Source organism: Arachis ipaensis, chromosome B8, assembly GCF_059453495.1.
Source record: "Arachis ipaensis isolate K30076 ecotype BB chromosome B8, ASM5945349v1, whole genome shotgun sequence".
NCBI classification, from domain to species: domain Eukaryota; kingdom Viridiplantae; phylum Streptophyta; class Magnoliopsida; order Fabales; family Fabaceae; genus Arachis; species Arachis ipaensis.
This window is the reverse complement of record NC_142443.1, coordinates 45787599-45800381: the sequence shown is the minus strand read 5'-3', so window position 1 is coordinate 45800381 and position 12783 is coordinate 45787599. Positions and strand designations below refer to the sequence as shown.

General features: G+C 40.2%; 2 non-coding genes and 1 pseudogene across 2 annotated transcripts; 2 read left to right on the top strand and 1 right to left on the bottom strand.

Annotated features, from left to right (window-relative positions):
• Positions 1-1189: 1189 nt before the first annotated feature.
• Positions 1190-1293, top strand: LOC148547916 (small nucleolar RNA R71). The gene has a single exon (XR_015898131.1). It is a non-coding gene; the product is annotated as a small nucleolar RNA R71 (small nucleolar RNA).
• Positions 1294-9275: 7982 nt separating this feature from the next.
• On the bottom strand, positions 9276-10946 carry LOC148547915 (uncharacterized; annotated as a pseudogene).
• LOC148547914 (small nucleolar RNA R71) lies at positions 10941-11048 on the top strand. Its single transcript, XR_015897537.1, has one exon. It is a non-coding gene; the product is annotated as a small nucleolar RNA R71 (small nucleolar RNA).
• The last annotated feature ends 1735 nt before the right edge of the window (positions 11049-12783 follow it).

Below are 12783 nucleotides of genomic sequence, written 5' to 3'. Positions count from 1 at the left end.
CAAAACTCTTTTCTTGCTTAACAATTCCTTTAAATACTTGATGTGTGTAGGCATTTGATGGAGAATCTCAAGAAAGGGAATATTGACCTGGAGAGAGTTAAATGTCTCTAAAAACCTTGAATAGGTTTTCCCTTTTTCACCTCCTCCTAACCTCTGAGGAAATGGTGCTTTTGGTTGGTATATTTCCAGCATGCCTTTTTGCAGTTCCTTGGCTTGCTCAGTTCCACTTTCCTGCTTAACTTCTTCCACACCTTCCTTCAAGATTTCTGGCTCCTGTTTTGAGGGCCTGATTCCTTCTTCTTCTGAAACTTCCTTCAATATGGTGATGGCCTTGCATTCTTCCCATCTCACTCTCTTTTGTTCCCCTTTAGGATTCTTTTCTGTGTCACTAGGGAACACTGCAGTTGATTTGACGGCCTGTTGAGATAGCTCTCCTACTTGAGACTCCATCCTCTTGAGTTTTTCACCATGGTTTCTTAAGGTAGCTCTCACATCATCCCTGAAGCTTTTCAATTCGGTTATGTCTTGACTCATGGTTGCCATCATTCCTTCTATCCGGTTTAATTGATCTTGAAATTGTTGGTTCGGATTAAGTTGAGTAGGTTGATTATTTTGGCTATGATATGATGGTTGGGGGTAAGTGTTTTGTGTGGTTTGGTATGATCTTTGGTTGGAGTTTTGGTATGTGGAATTGTTATGTTGGTTGTGGTTGTAAGGTTTGTGGTTTTGTGGTTGGGTTTGTTGGTTCCCCCACCCAAAGTTTGGGTGATTTTTCCATCCTGGGTTGTAAGTGTTGGAGTGTGGATCATATGATTGCCTTTGTTGGTTTCCCACATAGTTGGCCTCTTCCCAATCACCTCCTTCAATGCTTACTTCCTCTTGATCTTGTGTGTGTATTGCAGCCACTTGCTTTGTTTCTAATTGCCTGGTAAGCTCTGCTAGTTGCTTGGCAAACACCTTGTTTTGGGCTAGAATGGTATCAACATGGTTCAGCTCCATGACTCCCTTAGTGTTGTGCCTTTCTGATGCATAGTAGTACTCATTCTCAGCCACTGTCTCAATCACTTCAATGGCCTCTTCCACAGTCTTTTTCCTGTTCAATGAACCTCCTGATGAATGGTCTACAGCCTTCCTTGATTCATAAGAGAGTCCATCATAGAAAATATGCAATTGCACCCAATCATGGAACATGTCTGGTGGGCATTTCCTTGTCAAATCCTTGAATCTCTCCCATGCCTCGTAGAGAGTTTCACCATCTTGTTGTCTAAAAGTCTGAACCTCAGATCGAAGCCTATTGACTTTTTGTGGGGGGTAGAAACGTGCCAGAAACTTGCTTTCCACCTCATCCCATGTTGTTAGACTCCCTCTTGGGAATGATTCCAGCCACTTAGCTGCCTTGTCCCTAAGTGAAAATGGGAACAAAAGCAGTTTATAGGCATCTTCCTGGACTCCATTGGACTTCACAGTGTCACAAATTCTCAAGAATTTTGTGAGATGTTGGTTGGGATCTTCATTAGCACTTCCACCAAATGAACAATGATTCTCCACCAGTGATATTAGCTGTGGTTTGAGCTCGAAATTGTTGGCCTGAATGGGTGGTTTCTGGATGCTGCTACCACAATTCCCAGAGGTTGGGTTTATGTATGAACTAAGAACCCTCCTCTCAGGAATGGCATTGTTTCCTTCAGCTCTCTCATGGTTGTGAACTTCTCTATCCATGTTGAGATCTAGAGCTTCCTCAAAATTGTCCTCAGACTCTCCTTCAGATTCTTCTTCTCCCAGTACTCTCTTCCCTCTTGCTTCCCTTCTAAGTCTATGAAGGGTCCTCTCTGGTTCGGTATATGGAGGAGTTGATGTCTCTCCTCTCCTACCTGTCATACAAGAACACAGCACAGGCAACAAACAAGTGAAATACTCTTGGTTAATGGAAGAGTATGGTTAGAGCAATTGAGGAATTAATTCAAACAGTTAGTGAGTCAGTGAGTTAGTTGCTTGAATTTAAAGGCATAAAGAAAGAAAGCATGTAACCAAGTGCAGAAATTAAAATTCAACAAATAACTTGTACTGAATTAATCAAAACAGAAAAAAAATGCTCAATCTAGTTAACTTCCAATTTGAGAATTGTCAATCGAAAACCAATCCCCGGCAACGGCGCCATAAACTTGATGCGCATAAACTAGTTATGCTACGATTTAGGAAATTGCACGATCGGCAAAATTCCTTCCGGCAAGTGCACCAGTTATCGTCAAGTAAAAACTCACAATAGAGTGAGGTCGAATCCCACAAGGATTGGTTGAGTGAGCAATTCGGATTAGAAGTGTGTTCTAGTTGAGCGGAATCAAGATTGAGGTGAGAATTGCGGAATGTAAAATTGGCGGGAAAAGTAAATGACAAGAAATTGAAATGGCGGAATCTTAAATTGCATGAATTAAAGAGCAGAAACTAAATTGCTGAAATTAAAAGGGAATGGGGTGGTTGCATGAGTTGAGTTGCAGAATGTAAAGAGAAGATGAGAATCAGAATTGGGGGATTCATTGGGTTATAGGAGATATTGAGATCTCCGAATCAAAACATGTTTATCTCTTCCTCAAGCAATGCGTTCATTGAATTTTGCTTGGCAATCTTATATGATTGGATCCCAATCCCTTGGCTCACCAATTCTCTCTAAAAATGAACAAATTCCCAATCCCTTGGTTTAAATGTTCATAAGAAGAGATGATGCTCGATCACTGATTATACCACACAGTTTCATGAACCACAATTTGGTAGGATTACATGTCACAATATCCATCCAAACCCCAATCCAATTCACTGTGAGAAAACTTCTCTAGCATGAATCCTCCATTCCTTTCCCAAGGTTCCGAAGGATTCCAATTATGGGTAGTTTCTTTCCCAAGACAACTGCCCAATGGAATTAGATCGAGAAGCTTTCTAACAAAATTCAAGAGAAAAGATTGAAGAAGAAGATAAACTATTATTGATTCATTGAATTACAATAGAGCTCCCTAACCCAATGAAAGGGGGTTTAGTGAGTCATAGCTCTGAATTCAATTACAAAGATATGAAAACTAGCTAAAAGTGAAAGTCCAAAGTCCTTCCTCCCTTCAATTCTATCCTATTTATACACTTTCTATATTGAGCTTCTGTTGTGTTTCTTGGGCTTTGAGGCCTCTCCATGCTTTCCTTTTGCCTTGGGTTTATGATCCATAATCTTGTTGAGGCTGTTGATCCAAATTCTGTAACATTCATTGAGCCAACTTAGTGATAATCAAATAATGACACATGACTCAATAAATTGAGATTTCAAACTCATCAATCCTTCAGGCCCAATCCCATAAACCATGATATTCAATTGGGTTTCATACCAGAGTAAGTTTAAGTTAATGTTTGTGCTCAAAGACTAACTTAAACCGCAATATTTTTGGCCCAGAAACCTTTTCCAAGAGTGGCGTTTAAGTTGCAGTTTAAGCTTAAACTGCAGCTTAAACGCCAGACACTTCCAGTGAGGCCTTTTGTAGAAGCACGTTTAAGCTTCAGTTTAAGGTTAAACTGAAGCTTAAACGTGGAAATGGAAGAAGGCAGCCCTGGAGAGTCATGTAGTCGAACACGTTTAAGCTTCAGTTTAAGGTTAAACTGAAGCTTAAACGTGGAGATAGGAAGGGCAGCCCTGGAGGTCGAACACGTTTAACCTCCAGTTTAAGGTTAAACTGGAGGTTAAACGTGGAAATGGAAGGAGGCATCTTGGAGGTCGAACACGTTTAACCTCCAGTTTAAGGTTAAACTGGAGGTTAAACGTGGAAGCTTAGAAGGGTAGCCCTGGAGGTGTCGAACACGTTTAAGCTCCAGTTTGAGGTCAAACTGGAGCTTAAACGTGGAAATGGAGAGAGCAACCCTGGAGGGGAAAACTTGGTCGAACACGTTTAAGCTCCAGTTTGAGGTCAAACTGGAGCTTAAACGTGGAAATGGCTCCCTGGTGCTTTTCCCATTCTGGCGTTTAACCTCCAGTTTAAGGTTAAACTGGAGGTTAAACGTGGAACTCCTTCCTGAGTGGCATTCTCATTCTGGCGTTTAACCTCCAGTTTGAGGTCAAACTGGAGGTTAAACGTGGAATGCTTCTTTGGTGAGGCTTTTCATTCTGGCGTTTAACCTCCAGTTTGAGGTTAAACTGGAGGTTAAACTTCAATTCCAGCATTTCTTAGCCTTCATGATTCTGGCGTTTAAGCTCCAGTTTAGGCTTAAACTGGAACTTAAACTCCACATGTGATATTCAAGCTTCCTTTATTGATTTTGTTGCTTCCTTGCTTAGCCTCTTCTTCCCTGAAATCATCCAAACAAATGCATCAAAGTCTTGCAAAATTTCATGAGAAATCTTCCATTCATAGCATTCAAGTAATATAACTAAAACTCATGGAATTTGCATCAAAATCATATTGTTTGGATGGTTCATTGCTTTGTTATTCTTTTAACCATTCTTGGTTACTTTAAGCTCAAGAAAATGCATAAAACAACTAAAACTAACAGAAAAATGCTAGTGAAACTAGCCTACGATGCCTTGGCATCAACTGACACCCGATGAACCCCCATTGAATGGAACCTCTACATTGACGGCTCATCAAACAAAGCCGGAAATGGAGCAGGAGTTATTCTGGGAAGCGACCAAGGGACCCAACTGGAACTCTCCCTAAGATTCGAGTTTCCCGCCTCAAATAATCAAGTCGAGTATGAAGCCCTACTAGCTGGTTTGAAGCTGGCCAAGGAGGTCAGAGCCCAAAAGCTTACCATCTTCAGCGATTCACAAGTAATCATCTCACAAATAAAAGGAAGCTACCAGGCAAAGGATCCCACCATGAAAAAATACCTAGACAAAACCAATGAATAGCTCGGGAACTTCATGGAATATCAGATCCGGCATATACCTCGGGAGCAAAATGCCCGAGCCGATGCACTTTCAAAACTAGCCAGCACCAAACCAGGGGGCAATAATAGAAGCCTCATCCAAGAAACCCTACAATGCCCATCGACCTCAAGGGAAGAGAATCTCCTAAATATATCAGACTAGGAACAAGGGTGGATGACCCCCATAGTCAACTACCTCAAGTCCGAAACACTCCCCACAGAAAAGAAGGACGCAAAGAAGCTCGTATGGGAGACACAATACTACACATTGGTACACGACGTTCTGTACAGAAGAGGAATCTCAACACCCCTCCTAAAGTGTGTTCTGACTTCTGCCACAGGAGAGGTCTTGGAGGACGTTCACAGTGGCATGTGCGGCACTGATGCACGAAATTGTGATCATCAATGGCGCCAACAGCTTGGTACGCACAATTGTAATCTCAACTCTTTATCACAACTCCGCACAACTAACCAGCAAGTGCACTGGGTCGTCCAAGTAATAAACCTTATGTGAGTAAGGGTCGATCCCACGGAGATTGTCGGCTTGAAGCAAGCTATGGTCATCTTGTAAATCTCAGTCAGGCAGATTCAAATGGTTATGGAGGATTAATAATTAAAATATAAATAAAACATAAAGATAGAGATACTTATGTAATTCATTGGTGAGAATTTCAGATAAGCGTATGGAGATGCTTTGTCCCTTCTGTCTCTCTGCTTTCCTACTGTCTTCATCCAATCCTTCTTACTCCTTTCCATGGCAAGCTGTATGTTGGGCATCACCGTTGTCAATGGCTACATCCCGTCCTCTCAATGAAAATGATCCAAATGCTCTATCACAGCACGGCTAATTATCTGTCGGTTCTCGATCATGTCGAAATAGAATCCAGTGATTCTTTTGCATCTGTCACTACGCCCAACACTCGCGAGTTTGAAGCCCGTCATAGTCATTCAATCCCTGAATCCTACTCGGAATACCACAGACAAGGTTTAGACTTTCCGGATTCTCAAGAATGGCCGCTAATGAATTCTAGCTTATACCACGAAGATTCTGATTAAGGAATCCAAGAGATACACGCTCGGTCTTAAGGTAGAACGGAAGTGGTTGTCAGTAACGCGTTCATAAGAGAGAATGATGATGAGTATCACGAATCATCACATTCATCATGTTGAGGTGTAGCGAGTATGCTAGAACAAGAATAAGCTGAATTAAATAGAAAATAGTAGTAATTGCATTAATACTCGAGGTACAGCAGAGCTCCACACCTTAATCTATGGTGTGTAGAAACTCTACCATTGAAAATACATAAGAACAAGGTCTAGGCATGGCCGAATGGCCAGCCTCCCAAAGAGGGTTCAATCATAAAAACATCATTGAAAGCTTCTAAGATAATCCAAAGATCGAAAGTGATCAAAAGATGTTTCCAAGATACAATAGCAAAAGGTCCTATTTATAGAGAACTAGTAGCCTAGGGTTTACAGAAATGAGTAAATGACGTAAAAATCCACTTCCGGATCCACTTGGTGTGTGCTTGGGCTGAGCATTGAAGATTTCATGTGTAGAGACTTTTCTTGGAGTTAAACGCCAGCTTTTGTGCTAGTTTGGGCGTTTAACTCCAGCTTTTATGCCAGTTCTGGCGTTTTGATGCCAGAATTCTTATGCTGACTTGGAACGCCGGTTTGGGCTATCAAATCTCAGACAAAGTATAGACTATTATATATTTCTAGAAAGCCCAGGATGTCTACTTTCCAACGCAATTAAGAGCGCGCCAATTGGGCTTCTGTAGCTACAGAAAATCCACTTCAAGTGCAGGGAGGTCAGAATCCAACAGCATCTGCAGTCCTTTTTCAGCCTCTAAATCAGATTTTTGCTCAAGTCCCTCAATTTCAGCCAGAAATTACCTGAAATCACAGAAAAACACACAAACTCATAGTAAAGTCCAGAAATGTGAATTTTATTTGAAAACTAATAAAAACATAATAAAACTAACTAAAACATACTAAAAACAATGCCAAAAAGCGTATAAATTATCCGCTCATTACAACACCAAACTTAAATTGTTGCTTGTCCCCAAGCAACTGAAAATCAAATAGGATAAAAAAAAAAGAATATACTATAGACTCCAAAATATCAATGAAACTTAGCTCCAATTAGATGAGCGGGACTAGTAGCTTTTTGTCTCTGAACAGTTTTGGCATCTCACTTTATCCTTTGAAGTTTAGAATGATTGACATCTATAGGAACTCAGAATTCAGATAGTGTTATTGATTCTCCTAGTATAGTATGTTGATTCTTGAGCACAGCTATTTTATGAGTCTTGGCCGTGACTCTAAGCATTTTGTTTTCCAGTATTACCACCGGATACATAAATGCCACAGACACATAATTGGGTGAACCTTTTCAGATTGTGACTCAGCTTTGCTAGAGTCCCCAATTAGAGGTGTCCAGAGCTCTTAAGCACACTCTTTTTGCTTTGGACCACGACTTTAACTGCTCAGTCTCAAGTTTTCACTTGACACCTTCACGCCACAAGCACATGGTTAGGGACAGCTTGGTTTAGCCGCTTAAGCCAGGATATTATTCCTGTGAGCCCTCCTATCCACTGATGCTCAAAGCCTTAGATCCTTCTTATTTTTACCCTTGCCTTTTGGTTTAAAGGGCTATTGGCTTTTTCTGCTTGCTTTTTCTTTTTTTCTTTTTCTTCTTCTTTTTTTTCCTTCTTTTTTTTCTTTTTTTTTTGGAATATTCACTGTTTTTTCTTGCTTCAAGAATCAATTTGATGATTTTTCGGATTATCAATAACATTTCTCCTTTTTCCATCATTCTTTCAAGAGCCAACAATTTTAACATTCATGAACAACAAATTCAAAAGACATATGCACTGTTCAAGCATTCATTCAGAAAACAAAAAGTATTGTCACCACATCAAAATAATTAAACTAGTTTCAAGGATGAATTCGAAATCATGTACTTCTTGTTCTTTTGTAATAAAAACATTTTTCATTTAAGAAAGGTGAAGGATTCAAAGGACATTCATAACTTTAAGGCATAGACACTAAGACACTAATGATCATGTAATAAGACACAAACTTAAATAAAACATAAAGCACAATTTTCGAAAAACAGAAAATAAAGAACAAGAAAATTAAAGAACGGGTCCACCTTAGTGATGGCGGCTTGTTCTTCCTCTTGAAGATCTTATGGAGTGCTTGAGCTCCTTAATGTCTCTTCCTTGCCTTTGTTGCTCCTCTCTCATGACTCTTTGGTCTTCTCTAATTTCATGGAGGAGGATGGAATGTTCTTGGTGCTCCACCCTTAGTTGTCCCATGTTGGAACTTAATTCTCCTAGGGAGGTGTTAATTTGCTCCCAATAATTTTGTGGAGGAAAGTGCATCCCTTGAGATGAATCTCTCCATCTCCCATGACTCGGAGGTGGAAGCTTTTGCCTTCCCTTTCCTCTTTCTAGAGTTTTCTCCGGCCTTAGGTGCCATAAATGGTTATGAAAAAATAAAAAGCAACGCTTTTACCACACCAAACTTAGAAGATTTGCTCGTCCTCGAGCAAAAGAAGAAAGAAGGACGGAGAAGAAGAAAAAAATGGATGAGATGGAGAAGTGGGAGTAATTCGGCCAAGGGGGAGAAGTAGTGTGTATGATGTGTGAAAATGAGGGGGTGAAGATGGGTTTATATAAGGGTGGAGAGAGGGGTAGGGTTCGGTCATGTATGGGTGGTTTTGGGAAGGAAAGTGGTTTGAATTTGGATGGTGAGGTAGGTGGGATTTATGATGGAGGGATATGGATTGGTGAAGGGTTTATGGAGAAGAGGGTAGGATTTGATTGGTGAGGGGTTTTTGGGGAAGAGGTATTAAGGTGATTGGTGAATGGGTGAAAAAGAGAGAGAGATGAGGTAGGTGGGGATCCTGTGGGGTTCACAGATCCTGAGGTGTCAAGGATTTCTCATCCCTGTACCATGTGGCATGCAAAACGCCCCTTGCTGCCAATCCTGGCGTTAAACGCCAGGTTGCTGCCCATTTCTGGCGTTTAACGCCAGCTTCTTGCTCTTTTCTGGTGTTAAACACCAGTCTGGTGCCCATTTCTGGCGTTAAACGCCCAGAATGGTGCCAGACTGGGCGTTTAACACCCATTCTGCTACCCTCACTGGCGTTTAAACGCCAGCAAGTTTCTCCTCCAGGGTGTGCTATTTTTCATTCTATTTTTCATTCTGTTTTTGCTTTTTCAATTGTTTTTGTGACTTCACATGATCATCAACCTACAGAAAACATAAAATAACAATGGAAAATAAATAGATATAATAAAATTGGGTTGCCTCCCAACAAGCGCTTCTTTAATGTCAGTAGCTTGACAGTGGGCTCTCATGGAGCCTCACAGATACTCAGAGCATGATGATGGCCTCTCAACACCAAACTTAGAGTTTGGTTGTGGCCTCCCAACACCAAACTTAGAGTTTGAATATGGGGGTTTTGTTTGACTCTACTTTGAGAGAAGCTTTTCATGCTTCCTCTCCATGGTTACAGAGGGAGATACCTGAGCCTTAAACACAAGGGAGTCCTCATTCACTTGAAGGACTAATTCTCCTCTGTCTACATCAATCACAGCTTTTGCTGTGGCAAGGAAGGGTCTGCCAAGGATGATGGATTCATCCATACACTTCCCAGTGTCTAGGATTATGAAATCAGCAGGGATGTAGTGGCCTTCAACCTTTACCAAGACATCCTCTACAAGTCCATAAGCCTGTTTCCTTGAATTGTCTGCCATCTCTAGTGAGATTCTTGCAGCTTGTACCTCAAGGATCCCTAGCTTCTCTATTATAAAGAGAGGCATGAGGTTTATACTTGACCCTAGGTCACACAGAGCCTTCTCAAAGGTCATGGTGCCTATGCTACAAGGTATTGAGAACTTCCCAGGATCCTATCTCTTTTGAGGTAATCTCTGCCTAGTCAAGTCATCCAGTTCTTTGGTGGGCAAAGGGGGTTCATCCTCCCAAGTCTCATTACCAAATAACTTGGCATTTAGCTTCATGATTGCTCCAAGGTACTTAGCAACTTGCTCTTCAGTCACATCTTCATCCTCTTCAGAGGAAAAATACTCATCAGAGCTCATGAATGGCAGAAGTAAATCCAATGGAATCTCTATGGTCTCAGTGTGTGCCTCAGATTCCCAAGGTTCCTCATGAGGGAACTCCTTGGAGGCCAGTGGACGTCTATTGAAGTCTTCCTTAGTGGCGATCACTGCCTCTTCCTCCTCTCCAAGTTCAGCCGTGTGGGTCATGTTGATGGCCTTGCACTCTCCTTTTGGATTCTCTTCTGTATTGCTTGAAAGAGTACTAGGAGGGGGTTTAGTAATTTTCTTGCTCAGCTGACCCACTTGTGCCTCCAAATTTCTAATGGAGGACCTTGTTTCAGTCATGAAACTTTGAGTGGTTTTAATTAGATCAGAGACTATGGTTGCTAAGTTAGAGTGGCTCTGCTTAGAATTCTCTGTCTGCTGCTAAGAAGATGATGGAAAAGGCTTGCTATTGCTTAACCTATTTCTTCCACCATTATTGTTGTTGAAGCCTTGTTGAGGCCTCTGTTGGTCCTTCCATGAGATATTTGGATGATTTCTCCGTGAAGGATTATAGGTGTTTCCATAGGGTTCTCCCATGTAATTCACCTCTTCCATTGATGGGTTCTCAGGATCATAAGCTTCTTCTTCAGATGAAGCGTCCTTAGTACTGCCTGGTGCAGCTTGCATTCCAGACAGACTTTGAGAAATCATATTGACTTGCTGAGTCAATATTTTATTCTGAGCCAATATGGCATTCAGAGTATCAATCTCAAGAACTCATTTCTTCTGATTTGTCCCATTATTCACAGGATTCCATTCGGAAGTGTACATGAATTGGTTATTTGCAACCATTTCAATGAGTTCCTAAGCTTCTGTAGGCGTCTTCTTCAGATAAAGAGATCCTCTAACAGAGCTGTCCAATGACATTTTGGACAGTTCAGACAGACCATCATAGGAGATACCTATGATGCTCCATTCAGAAAGCATGTCAGAAGGACACTTTCTGATCAATTGCTTGTATCTTTCCCAAGCTTCATAGAGGGATTCACCTTCCTTCTGTCTGAAGGTTTGGACTTCCACTCTAAGCTTGCTCAATTTTTGAGGTGGAAAGAATTTTGCCAAGAAGGCATTGACTAGCTTTTCCCAAGAGTTCAAGCTTTCCTTAGGTTGTGAGTCCAACCATATCCTAGCTCTGTCTCTTACAGCAAAAGGGAAGAGCATAAGTCTGTAGACCTCGGGATCAACCCCATTGGTCTTGACAATGTCACAGATTTGCAAGAATTCAGCTAAGAACTGATGAGGATCTTCCAATGGAAGTCCATGAAACTTGCAATTCTGTTGCATTAGAGAAACTAATTGAGGCTTAAGCTCAAAGTTGTTTGCTCCAATGGCAGGGATAGAGATGCTTCTCCCATAGAAGTCAGGAGTAGGTACAGTAAAGTCACCAAGTACCTTCCTTGCATTGTTGGCATTGTTGTTATTTTCGGCTGCCATGTCTTCTTCTTGTTTGAAGATTTCTGTTAGGTCCTCTCCAGAGAGTTGTGCTCTAACTTCTCTTAGCTTTCGCTTCACGGTCCTTTCAAGTTCAGGATCAGCTTCAACAGGAATGCTTTTGTCTTTGTTCCTGCTCATATGAAAGAGAATGGAACAAGAAAGTATGGAATCCTCTATGTCACAGTATAGAGATTCCTTGAGGTGTCAGAGGAAAAGAAGAATAGAAGGAGGGGGTAGAAAGAGAAGAATTCGAACTTATCAAGAGGGATAGAGTTCGAATTATTGATAGTGGAGGAGTGTTAGTCCTTAGATAGAAGGATGTGAGCAGAGGGGAAGAATTTTCGAAAATAAAGTAAAAGATTTTGAAATAATTAAAAGAAATTTTGAAAATTTGATTAATGATTTTCGAAAACTAAGATTGGGAAAGAAATTAAGTGATTTTTGGAAAGATTTTGAAATTAGAAATCAAAAAGATATGATTGAAAATTAATTTTGAAAAAGATGTGATTAAGAAGATATGATTAAAAAGATATGGTTTTTAAAAAGATATGATTGAAAGGATATGATTGAAAAACAATTTAAAAAGATTTGATTTTTTAAAATTAATGACTTGGCTAAAAAGAAATTTAAAAGATATGATTCAGATATTAAACCTTTCTTAACAAGAAAGCAACATACTTGAAATTTTTGAATCAAATCATTAATTGTTAGCAAGTATTTTTGAAAATGGAAAGAAATTGATTTTGAAAAGATATAATTGAAAAGATATGATTTGAAAAAGATTTTATTTTGAAAAATTATGAGAATTTGAAAAAGATTTGAATTAAAAACAAAATCTTTCCTCTTGTGCCATCCTGGCGTTAAACGCCCAGAATGGTATCCATTCTGGCGTTTAACGCCCAAAACACTACCTTTTTGGGCGTTAAACGCCCAGCCAGGTACCCTGGCTGGCGTTTAAACGCTAGTTTTCCTTCCTCACTGGGCGTTTTGAACGCCCAGCTTTTTCTGTGTAATTCCTCTGCTGCATATTCTGAATCTTCAATTCTCTGTATTATTGACTTGAAAAGACACAATTTTGAAAAAAATTTTTGAATTTTTAATGGTGAGAAACAATCAAAATGCAACTAGTCATGGAAAACTAAGATTAAATCAACAATGCATGCAAGACACCAAACTTAGAAGTTTGTATACTACTGACTATAATAATTTAAAGATGCATGTAAGAAACAACTAAACACACAAAACAAGAGAATTTAAAGATTAGAGCAAGGAAATCATCAAGAACAACTTGAAGATCAATGAAGACATAATGTATATATTCGAAAATTGC